A 10,000-nucleotide genomic window follows, 5' to 3' on the forward strand; every position below is an offset into this window, starting at 1 on the left:
AGCGCTGCAGACCTTTCCACCGAGCCCTCCTGCAACCAGGCAAGCCGGGGCAGGCCGGACACCACAGGCCGCCCACGCGTGGCTCATGCCGGCAAAAACAGGACGAGGCGCTGCAGCCTCTCACCTGTGCCATCATCGGGCCCTCGGGGGCTGGGGGGAAGCTGCGGCACGCACGAGAACCCCCAGCCGTCTGCATCCGGCTGCCAGCCACCGGGACCGGCTGCCGCTCTGCCCGCTCCAGCTTAAGGCCAGAGTCAAAGGACGAGGTGCCGCCACCTCGCCCGCCCATCACCAGGCCCTCAGGAGGCGGCGGCAGCCGCGGCGGGCTGGATGCTCACGGGCAGCTGCCCTCGCATATACCAGCGCTCCACCTTTGCCATCATCGGGCCCTCCGGGGCCGGGGGAAAGCCGAGGCAGGCTCGGCTCCACCCGGTCTTCCAGCGTTCGAGTGCCGGTGGCCGCCGCCGGCCACCGGGCTATGCCCTGCGGAATCCACCTTTGCACCTCTCGCACCACTCGGGTCAACAGCCACCGCCAGCCTGCCAGACCCTCGCAGGCGCCCGGCTGGCTTACTTGGAAAACACCGGGAGAGACCAACTGGCCGAACAGACAGAAAACGAGCCGAACCACCAGGCAAAACCACCACCACAACGGCCGCCCAGCGCTCCACTTCGCCGGCTGAGCCGTAAGCCTTGCAGCCGCTCACTAGCGCTGCTCCGTGCACGAGTCACCACTACCTCCTATAGTACGGGAGATCACGTCCCCGCCCCCGGCCGGCTCCAAGAGTGCCGTCCCTGCCCACCGGGGAGACCCGCCAATGACACCGACTTTTACGATGACGTAACTGGAGGCAGCGAAAAACAGCGACCCCTTGGCCAGCTCCGAGAAAGTGGCGGGGCTATCAGGTCTACCTCCCCGCCCCCGAAATGCGGCTAAGTCCCGCCGGAGCCGGGTAGACCTGGCGGCTCTTTTCACCGGCCGCTGCGGCAGCGACACCCCGCGTCCTCCGGGCGCCGCCGGCGGCCGCGCCGGCCTCCGGAGCCGGGTAGACCTGGCGGCCGCCCGCGGAGCCGGGTAGACCTGGCGGCTCTTTTCACCGGCCGCTGCGGCAGCGACACCCCGCGTCCTCCGGGCGCCGCCGGCGGCCGCGCCGGCCTCCGGAGCCGGGTAGACCTGGCGGCCGCCCGCGGAGCCGGGTAGACCTGGCGGCTCTTTTCACCGGCCGCTGCGGCAGCGACACCCCGCGTCCTCCGGGCGCCGCCGGCGGCCGCGCCGGCCTCCGGAGCCGGGTAGACCTGGCGGCCGCCCGCGGAGCCGGGTAGACCTGGCGGCCCTTTTCACCGGCCGCTGCGGCAGCGACACCCCGCGTCCTCCGGGCGCCGCCGGCGGCCGCGCCGGCCTCCGGAGCCGGGTAGACCTGGCGGCCGCCCGCGGAGCCGGGTAGACCTGGCGGCCCTTTTCACCGGCCGCTGCGGCAGCGACACCCCGCGTCCTCCGGGCGCCGCCGGCGGCCGCGCCGGCCTCCGGAGCCGGGTAGACCTGGCGGCCGCCCGCGGAGCCGGGTAGACCTGGCGGCCCTTTTCACCGGCCGCTGCGGCAGCGACACCCCGCGTCCTCCGGGCGCCGCCGGCGGCCGCGCCGGCCTCCGGAGCCGGGTAGACCTGGCGGCCGCCCGCGGAGCCGGGTAGACCTGGCAGCCGTTCGGTGCCCCTTGGGCGGGGGGGGGCGGGGGGGGCAGGTGCGCCTGTTTTTGGTTCGTTTTTTTCGTTTTTTTTTTTTTTTTTCTTTCTTTTGAGATTTTAGCAAATCTGATTAAAAGGGCCACCCTCTCCCGGTTCTCCCGGACGGCATTTCTTTCCCCCTCCCCTTCCCGAGTTTGAACCACTTCTACACCAAGGGAGCACGTTTAAACGTACTGTCTGATGCAAGAGTTATTTCACCTTTATTGATTCCGGCGGGAAATATTAATACAATATTAACGACAACCAGTTTTCAAAATAATTTTTGTTTCCTGACACACACACACCCCCCCCCCCACCCTCGTCGTTCTCATGCACGTGCACGCACCTATTCCGAGCCGGTGGCTGCCAGGCACTTGCCAGCTTCACCACACCAGCCAGCCCCTCTGCTCCGCTGCTGCCCCCCCCCCCCCCCAACCATATTCTGTCGGCGGGGTCCGGGCAGAGGTGGCAGCCCCCGGCACAAACTGCCCGGCTCCCCGGCGCGAGTTCGCTGTTCACTGGGTGCCTTCAGGACTGGTAGCCCCTTGCCAGGTTCAGGTTCGGGTCCCGGCGCTGCTGGGTGCTCGCCGACTTTTGGTTTTGGTTTTTGCGGTCTTGGGCTTTTTTTGGGGGGTTGTTTTTAATTTTTCTCCCCCCCCCCCCCGCCTGGTTTTTTTTGGTGTTTTTTTGACGTTTTCCTTTTTTTAATAAAATAAATACTTTAAAATACATATCTGCGATCCTGCAGGCACTGCCACCCCCCCCCCCCCCCGGTGACACACGCGCGCTCAGAGGCGCGCGCACACACACACACACACACACACAGAACGCGACGCAGGCACACACAGCTACACGCACCCCTGCACCGGTGTGCTCCCCCTCCCTCCCCGCGCTGCAGTCCCGGACCTGCAGGCCAGTAGGTGCAGCCCCCCCCCCCCCCCCTCCCCCGGCCCCACCCGATCACAGACTTTCCGGCGCCCTGGAGACGGGGGGTTGGGGGGCGGGTGGCTGGGTGGGGTGGTCTGCAGCCCGGCAACGGGGCCCCCGGAAACTGTGGTGTTTCCCGCCACGGCAACGGTCTGCTGCTCAGTCGCGGCGGCAGCAGCGGCGGGGAAAGGAGGCTAGAAAAGAGGGGGGGCGAGAGCGGCTGGCGAGCAGGCGGGGAGCCTGGCGCAGAGGTAGGCTGGCGAGGGGGGACGGTGTGTCTTTTCGGAGAAGGCTTCTGTTTGGATCGGTTGGAGTTTTATTTTTTTTACTTCTCTCCCCCGTCCCCGTCCCCGTCCCCGTCCCCGTCCCCGTCCCCCCCCCCCCGGTCGTTTAGTTTTCCCCCCGCGGCGGGGGCGGGCAGGAGTGGAGCAGGGCGAGAGCGGCTGGCGAGCAGGCGGGGAGCCTGGCGCAGAGGCAGGCTGGCGAGGGGGGACGGTGTGTCTTTTCGGAGAAGGCTTCTGTTTGGATCGGTTGGAGTTTTATTTTTTTTACTTCTCTCCCCCGTCCCCGTCCCCGTCCCCGTCCCCCCCCCCCCGGTCGTTTAGTTTTCCCCCCGCGGCGGGGGCGGGCAGGAATGGAGCAGGGCGAGAGCGGCTGGCGAGCAGGCGGGGAGCCTGGCGCAGAGGCAGGCTGGCGAGGGGGGACGGTGTGTCTTTTCGGAGAAGGCTTCTGTTTGGATCGGTTGGAGTTTTATTTTTTTTACTTCTCTCCCCCGTCCCCGTCCCCGTCCCCGTCCCCCCCCCCCCCCGGTCGTTTAGTTTTCCCCCCGCGGCGGGGGCGGGCAGGAGTGGAGCAGGGCGAGCAGGCGGGGAGCCTGGCGCAGAGGCAGGCTGGCGAGGGGGGACGGTGTGTCTTTTCGGAGAAGGCTTCTGTTTGGATCGGTTGGAGTTTTATTTTTTTTACTTCTCTCCCCCGTCCCCGTCCCCGTCCCCGTCCCCGTCCCGTCCCCCCCGGTCGTTTAGTTTTCCCCCCGCGGCGAGGGCGGGCAGGAGTGCAGCAGGGCGAGAGCGGCTGGCGAGCAGGCGGGGAGCCTGGCGCAGAGGCAGGCTGGCGAGGGGGGACGGTGTGTCTTTTCGGAGAAGGCTTCTGTTTGGATCGGTTGGAGTTTTATTTTTTTTACTTCTCTCCCCCGTCCCCGTCCCCGTCCCCGTCCCCGTCCCACCCCCCCGGTCCTTTAGTTTTCCCCCCGCGGCGGCGGCGGGCGGGAGTGGAGCAGGGCGAGTGCGTGGCTGGCTGAGAAAGAAAGGCGGGAGCGGGGCCACGGGTGCGGCAGGATAGGGACTCGGCAGCTGGGGTTTAGAGACGGCAGGGCACCGGGGGGGCTCCCCTCTCCCGCCCGGGCACGGAGCCGGCAGGGACGCCGCAGGGTCCTAAAGTCTCCCGCCTTCCACCACCGGGGGCGGCAAGCCTGGTGGCGGAAGGGGGGAGCAGGGGCAGCCAGGCTCGGCGCGAACTGCGTGGCGGGAGGGCGGGGGGGCGGTGTGTGTGTGCGTGCAGCGGCGGGCCCGGGGTGACGGGGGTGGGGGGTGTCGGCCCGGGGCCCTGTTTCGGGCGGGGGGGGGGGGGGGGCTGCGCGCGTGTGCGTTTTGAGCGCACGACTGTGAGCGGGGCAGCGGGTGGAGGGTTTGGGCTGGGGGGGGCCGGTTGCGGGGGGGGGGGGTGCGCACGTGTGTAGCCCCGTGCGAGTGGGTGCGGTGGCGGGCGGGAGGTGTTTGGGGCGGGGACTCGAATGGGGGGGGGGCAGTGCGTGCGTGCGCGTGCGTGTGTCTAAGGGCGGGTGAGCGGCTGCAGCAGCAGGCGGTGGGCGTTCGGGCCGGGGGCCTGTTTTGGCGGGGTGCGGGCGCGCACGCAGGTGGAAATGAGAAAGATTTGTAACGGTGTCGCTAACGCCGCTTTCTCTGTTACAGCCCGGGTGGTCGGCCGCTTCGACGTCCGGCCTGCGCCCGTGCCTGCCTACGGGCGATGCGCTCGGCTCCCGGTCGGACCCGTCCCTGGCAAAGCAGCAGCCGCGTGCCTCGGCCTGGGCAGAGACCTGGGGCTCCAGGGCCCCAGCCAGGGCTGCCGGAGAGGCGCGCCGCGCTTCCGACAGAGGGGCATCAGCGGCTCCGTCGCCGGCGGGATGCGTTCGAGCGGTGAGGAAGGTCCCAGCGGCCTTAGGCGGTGGCGGGGGGCGCGCTCCTTCGGCGACGGGGAGCGGGGGGGAAACGGCCCCGGGGCGGGCCGGTCAGCCGGCACGGCGGCCACGCGAGCTCGTCGTCTCCGAGGATGCTCGGCTAAGTCGGCCTCGGCCACAGGGACCGCTTGTCAGGCAGCCGACTGGCTTTCTTCAGAGGCCTGCGAGACCGCCGTCCCTCGGAGGCCAATGAACAGTTAATGCGCGATAACGCAGGGGCCGGAGAACGCTAACGTTAACCAAGAGCGTCGCAAGGTCCTAAAGGAGTGCCGCAATCAAACTTTAGGAGTCGGTAATTTATAATACTGGTGACTACTAATCGAGTCATATTCAATCCGTGACGATCCGCTGGTAGGTACGTACGTACGTACGTACGTATTCCTTCTCCGGCTATTAACGAAGGGATGCACACCTAGCGTGCGTGAACGAATGAGTTTTGTTATTTAAGGAACTGCCAGAAAGCGTATTACCGCGTAGCGCTAAATCAGTCGGTAGGTGACGCTCCATAAACGATACAATCCAGCATCGCTCGTCAACTGTTAATAACTTCAATCGATGACGATTCATAGCGTATCGATTCTTCTGTATTCGTTTAGGAGCGGATCCCACGCCAACGGTGCCACGCGGTACCCGGACGGCCACCGACTCGTACAGAGACGAGAGAGCAGCGTCGGCGCCTCTTCCCGAAGAAGTCGTTACCGATAAAGTACTCCGACTGCGGGTAACGCTTTGCTCTCACGTTTTTGACGCGTGCCTGCCTGCCTGCCTGCCTGCCTGCGTGCGCGGTAAAAGACAAGCTGTCAGACACAATAAATTTTAAGAAAGTGGAATCGCGGAGCGGTCTTAATACACTAATCAGGACCGGCCCGTAGTGCGGCCAGGGAGTGCAGGCCGACCCTGCAGCGTGGCCAGGTTTACCCGGAGACACAGGTAAGGAGGCCAGGACTACCCCGGAGCATCAGGTAGGGATACCGGGCTGACCCCCAGAAAGTCAGGTAGGGTGGCCGGGCCTACCCCGGAGCGCCTGTAGGGACCGCAGGTGTACCCCGGAGCACCGGTAGGGGTACCGGCACTACCCCGGAGGATGAGGTAGGGGCGCCAGGCCTACCCCGGAGCGTCGGGTAGGGACACCGGGCTGACCCCAGAGGGTCAGGTAGGGTGGCCGGGCCTACCCCGGAGCGCCTGTAGGGACCGCAGGTGTACCCCGGAGCACCGGCAGGGGTACCGGCACTACCCCGGAGGATGAGGTAGGGGCGCCAGGCCTACCCCGGAGCGTCGGGTAGGGACACCGGGCTGACCCCAGAGGGTCAGGTAGGGTGGCCGGGCCTACCCCGGAGCGCCTGTAGGGACCGCAGGTGTACCCCGGAGCACCGGCAGGGGTACCGGCACTACCCCGGAGGATGAGGTAGGGGCGCCAGGCCTACCCCGGAGCGTCGGGTAGGGATACCGGGCTGACCCCGGAGGGTCAGGTAGGGTGGCCGGGCCTACCCCGGAGCGCCTGTAGGGACCGCAGGTGTACCCCGGAGCACCGGCAGGGGTACCGGCACTACCCCGGAGGATGAGGTAGGGGCGCCAGGCCTACCCCGGAGCGTCGGGTAGGGATACCGGGCTGACCCCGGAGGGTCAGGTAGGGTGGCCGGGCCTATCCCGGAGCGCCTGTAGGGACCGCAGGTGTACCCCGGAGCACCGGCAGGGGTACCGGCACTACCCCGGAGGATGAGGTAGGGGCGCCAGGCCTACCCCGGAGCGTCGGGTAGGGATACCGGGCTGACCCCGGAGGGTCAGGTAGGGTGGCCGGGCCTACCCCGGAGCGCCTGTAGGGACCGCAGGTGTACCCCGGAGCACCGGCAGGGGTACCGGCACTACCCCGGAGGATGAGGTAGGGGCGCCAGGCCTACCCCGGAGCGTCGGGTAGGGACACCGGGCTGACCCCGGAGGGTCAGGTAGGGTGGCCGGGCCTACCCCGGAGCGCCTGTAGGGACCGCAGGTGTACCCCGGAGCACCGGCAGGGGTACCGGCACTACCCCGGAGGATGAGGTAGGGGCGCCAGGCCTACCCCGGAGCGTCGGGTAGGGATACCGGGCTGACCCCGGAGGGTCAGGTAGGGTGGCCGGGCCTACCCCGGAGCGCCTGTAGGGACCGCAGGTGTACCCCGGAGCACCGGCAGGGGTACCGGCACTACCCCGGAGGATGAGGTAGGGGCGCCAGGCCTACCCCGGAGCGTCGGGTAGGGACACCGGGCTGACCCCGGAGGGTCAGGTAGGGTGGCCGGGCCTACCCCGGAGCGCCTGTAGGGACCGCAGGGGTATCCCGGAGCACCGGTAGGGGTACCGGCACTACCCCGGAGGATGAGGTAGGGGCGCCAGGCCTACCCCGGAGCGTCGGGTAGGGACACCGGGCTGACCCCGGAGGGTCAGGTAGGGTGGCCGGGCCTACCCCGGAGCGCCTGTAGGGACCGCAGGTGTACCCCGGAGCACCGGCAGGGGTACCGGCACTACCCCGGAGGATGAGGTAGGGGCGCCAGGCCTACCCCGGAGCGTCGGGTAGGGACACCGGGCTGACCCCAGAGGGTCAGGTAGGGTGGCCGGGCCTACCCCGGAGCGCCTGTAGGGACCGCAGGTGTACCCCGGAGCACCGGCAGGGGTACCGGCACTACCCCGGAGGATGAGGTAGGGGCGCCAGGCCTACCCCGGAGCGTCGGGTAGGGATACCGGGCTGACCCCGGAGGGTCAGGTAGGGTGGCCGGGCCTACCCCGGAGCGCCTGTAGGGACCGCAGGTGTACCCCGGAGCACCGGCAGGGGTACCGGCACTACCCCGGAGGATGAGGTAGGGGCGCCAGGCCTACCCCGGAGCGTCGGGTAGGGACACCGGGCTGACCCCAGAGGGTCAGGTAGGGTGGCCGGGCCTACCCCGGAGCGCCTGTAGGGACCGCAGGGGTATCCCGGAGCACCGGCAGGGGTACCGGCACTACCCCGGAGGATGAGGTAGGGGCGCCAGGCCTACCCCGGAGCGTCGGGTAGGGACACCGGGCTGACCCCGGAGGGTCAGGTAGGGTGGCCGGGCCTACCCCGGAGCGCCTGTAGGGACCGCAGGTGTACCCCGGAGCACCGGCAGGGGTACCGGCACTACCCCGGAGGATGAGGTAGGGGCGCCAGGCCTACCCCGGAGCGTCGGGTAGGGATACCGGGCTGACCCCGGAGGGTCAGGTAGGGTGGCCGGGCCTACCCCGGAGCGCCTGTAGGGACCGCAGGTGTACCCCGGAGCACCGGCAGGGGTACCGGCACTACCCCGGAGCATGAGGTAGGGGCGCCAGGCGTACCCCGGAGCGTCGGGTAGGGACACCGGGCTGACCCCAGAGGGTCAGGTAGGGTGGCCGGGCCTACCCCGGAGCGCCTGTAGGGACCGCAGGTGTATCCCGGAGCACCGGTAGGGGTACGGGTACTACCCCGGAGGATGAGGTAGGGGCGCCAGGCCTACCCCGGAGCGTCGGGTAGGGATACCGGGCTGACCCCGGAGGGTCAGGTAGGGTGGCCGGGCCTACCCCGGAGCGCCTGTAGGGACCGCAGGTGTACCCCGGAGCACCGGCAGGGGTACCGGCACTACCCCGGAGGATGAGGTAGGGGCGCCAGGCCTACCCCGGAGCGTCGGGTAGGGACACCGGGCTGACCCCGGAGGGTCAGGTAGGGTGGCCGGGCCTACCCCGGAGCGCCTGTAGGGACAGCAGGTGTACCCCGGAGCACCGGTAGGGGTACCGGTACTACCCCGGAGCATGAGGTAGGGGCGCCAGGCGTACCCCGGAGCGTCGGGTAGGGACACCGGGCTGACCCCAGAGGGTCAGGTAGGGTGGCCGGGCCTACCCCGGAGCGCCTGTAGGGACAGCAGGTGTACCCCGGAGCACCGGTAGGGGTACGGGTACTACCCCGGAGGATGAGGTAGGGGCGCCAGGCCTACCCCGGAGCGTCGGGTAGGGACACCGGGCTGACCCCAGAGGGTCAGGTAGGGTGGCCGGGCCTACCCTGGAGGGTCAGGATGGGGGGCCGGGATCCATCGCCGCGTGCCCGTAGGGACAGCAGGTAGAACTCCGGCGCATCACAAAGGGTTCCGCCACGGGCCCAGAGTACTGGTGGGGGAACGGGTTCTATCCCGGAACGTCGCCTGGGGACACCGGGCGTAAGGCGGAGGGTCGGGTAGGAAGGCTGGGTCTAAACTCGCGCGCCCGTAGGGACAGCAGTTTTTCCCCCGGCGTACCGGGCGGGGGTACCGGTACTGCCCCGGAGTACTGACGGGGGTACACGGGTACTACCCCGGGGTACCGGGCGGCGGTATACGGGTACTACCCCGGAGTACAGGACGGGGGTATACGGGTACTACGAAGGAGCACAGGTGGGGGTTACGGGTAGTACCCCGGAGTACCGGGCGGGGGCATACGGGTACTGCCCCAGAGTACCGGGCGGGGGTATGCGGGTACTGCCCCGGAGTACCGGGTGGAGGTATATGGGTACTTCCCCGGAGTACCGGGCGGGGGTATGCGGGTACTGCCCCGGAGTACCGGGCGGGGGTATACGGGTACTACCAAGGAAGGAGTACAGGTGGGGGTTACGGGTAGCACCCCGGAGTACCGGGCGGGGGTACCGGTACTGCCCCGGAGTACCGGGCGGGGGTATGCGGGTACTGCCCCGGAGTACCGGGCGGGGGTATACGGGTACTACCAAGGAGTACAGGTGGGGGTTACGGGTAGCACCCCGGAGTACTGGGCGGGGGTACCGGTACTGCCCCGGAGTACCGGGCGGGGGTATGCGGGTACTGCCCCGGAGTACCGGGCGGGGGTATACGGGTACTACCAAGGAAGGAGTACAGGTGGGGGTTACGGGTAGTACCCCGGAGTACCGGGCGGGGGTACCGGTACTGCCCCGGAGTACTGACGGGGGTACACGGGTACTACCCCGGGGTACCGGGCGGGGGTATACGGGTACTGCCCCGGAGTACCGGGCAGGGGTATGCGGGTACTGCCCCGGAGTACCGGGCGGGGGTATACGGGTACTACGAAGGAGTACAGGTGGGTGTTACGGGTAGTACCCCGGAGTACCGGGCGGGGGTACTGGTACTGCCCCGGAGTAC

This window comes from Buteo buteo, unplaced genomic scaffold, assembly GCF_964188355.1.
Source record: "Buteo buteo unplaced genomic scaffold, bButBut1.hap1.1 HAP1_SCAFFOLD_192, whole genome shotgun sequence".
NCBI classification, from domain to species: Eukaryota; Metazoa; Chordata; class Aves; order Accipitriformes; family Accipitridae; genus Buteo; species Buteo buteo.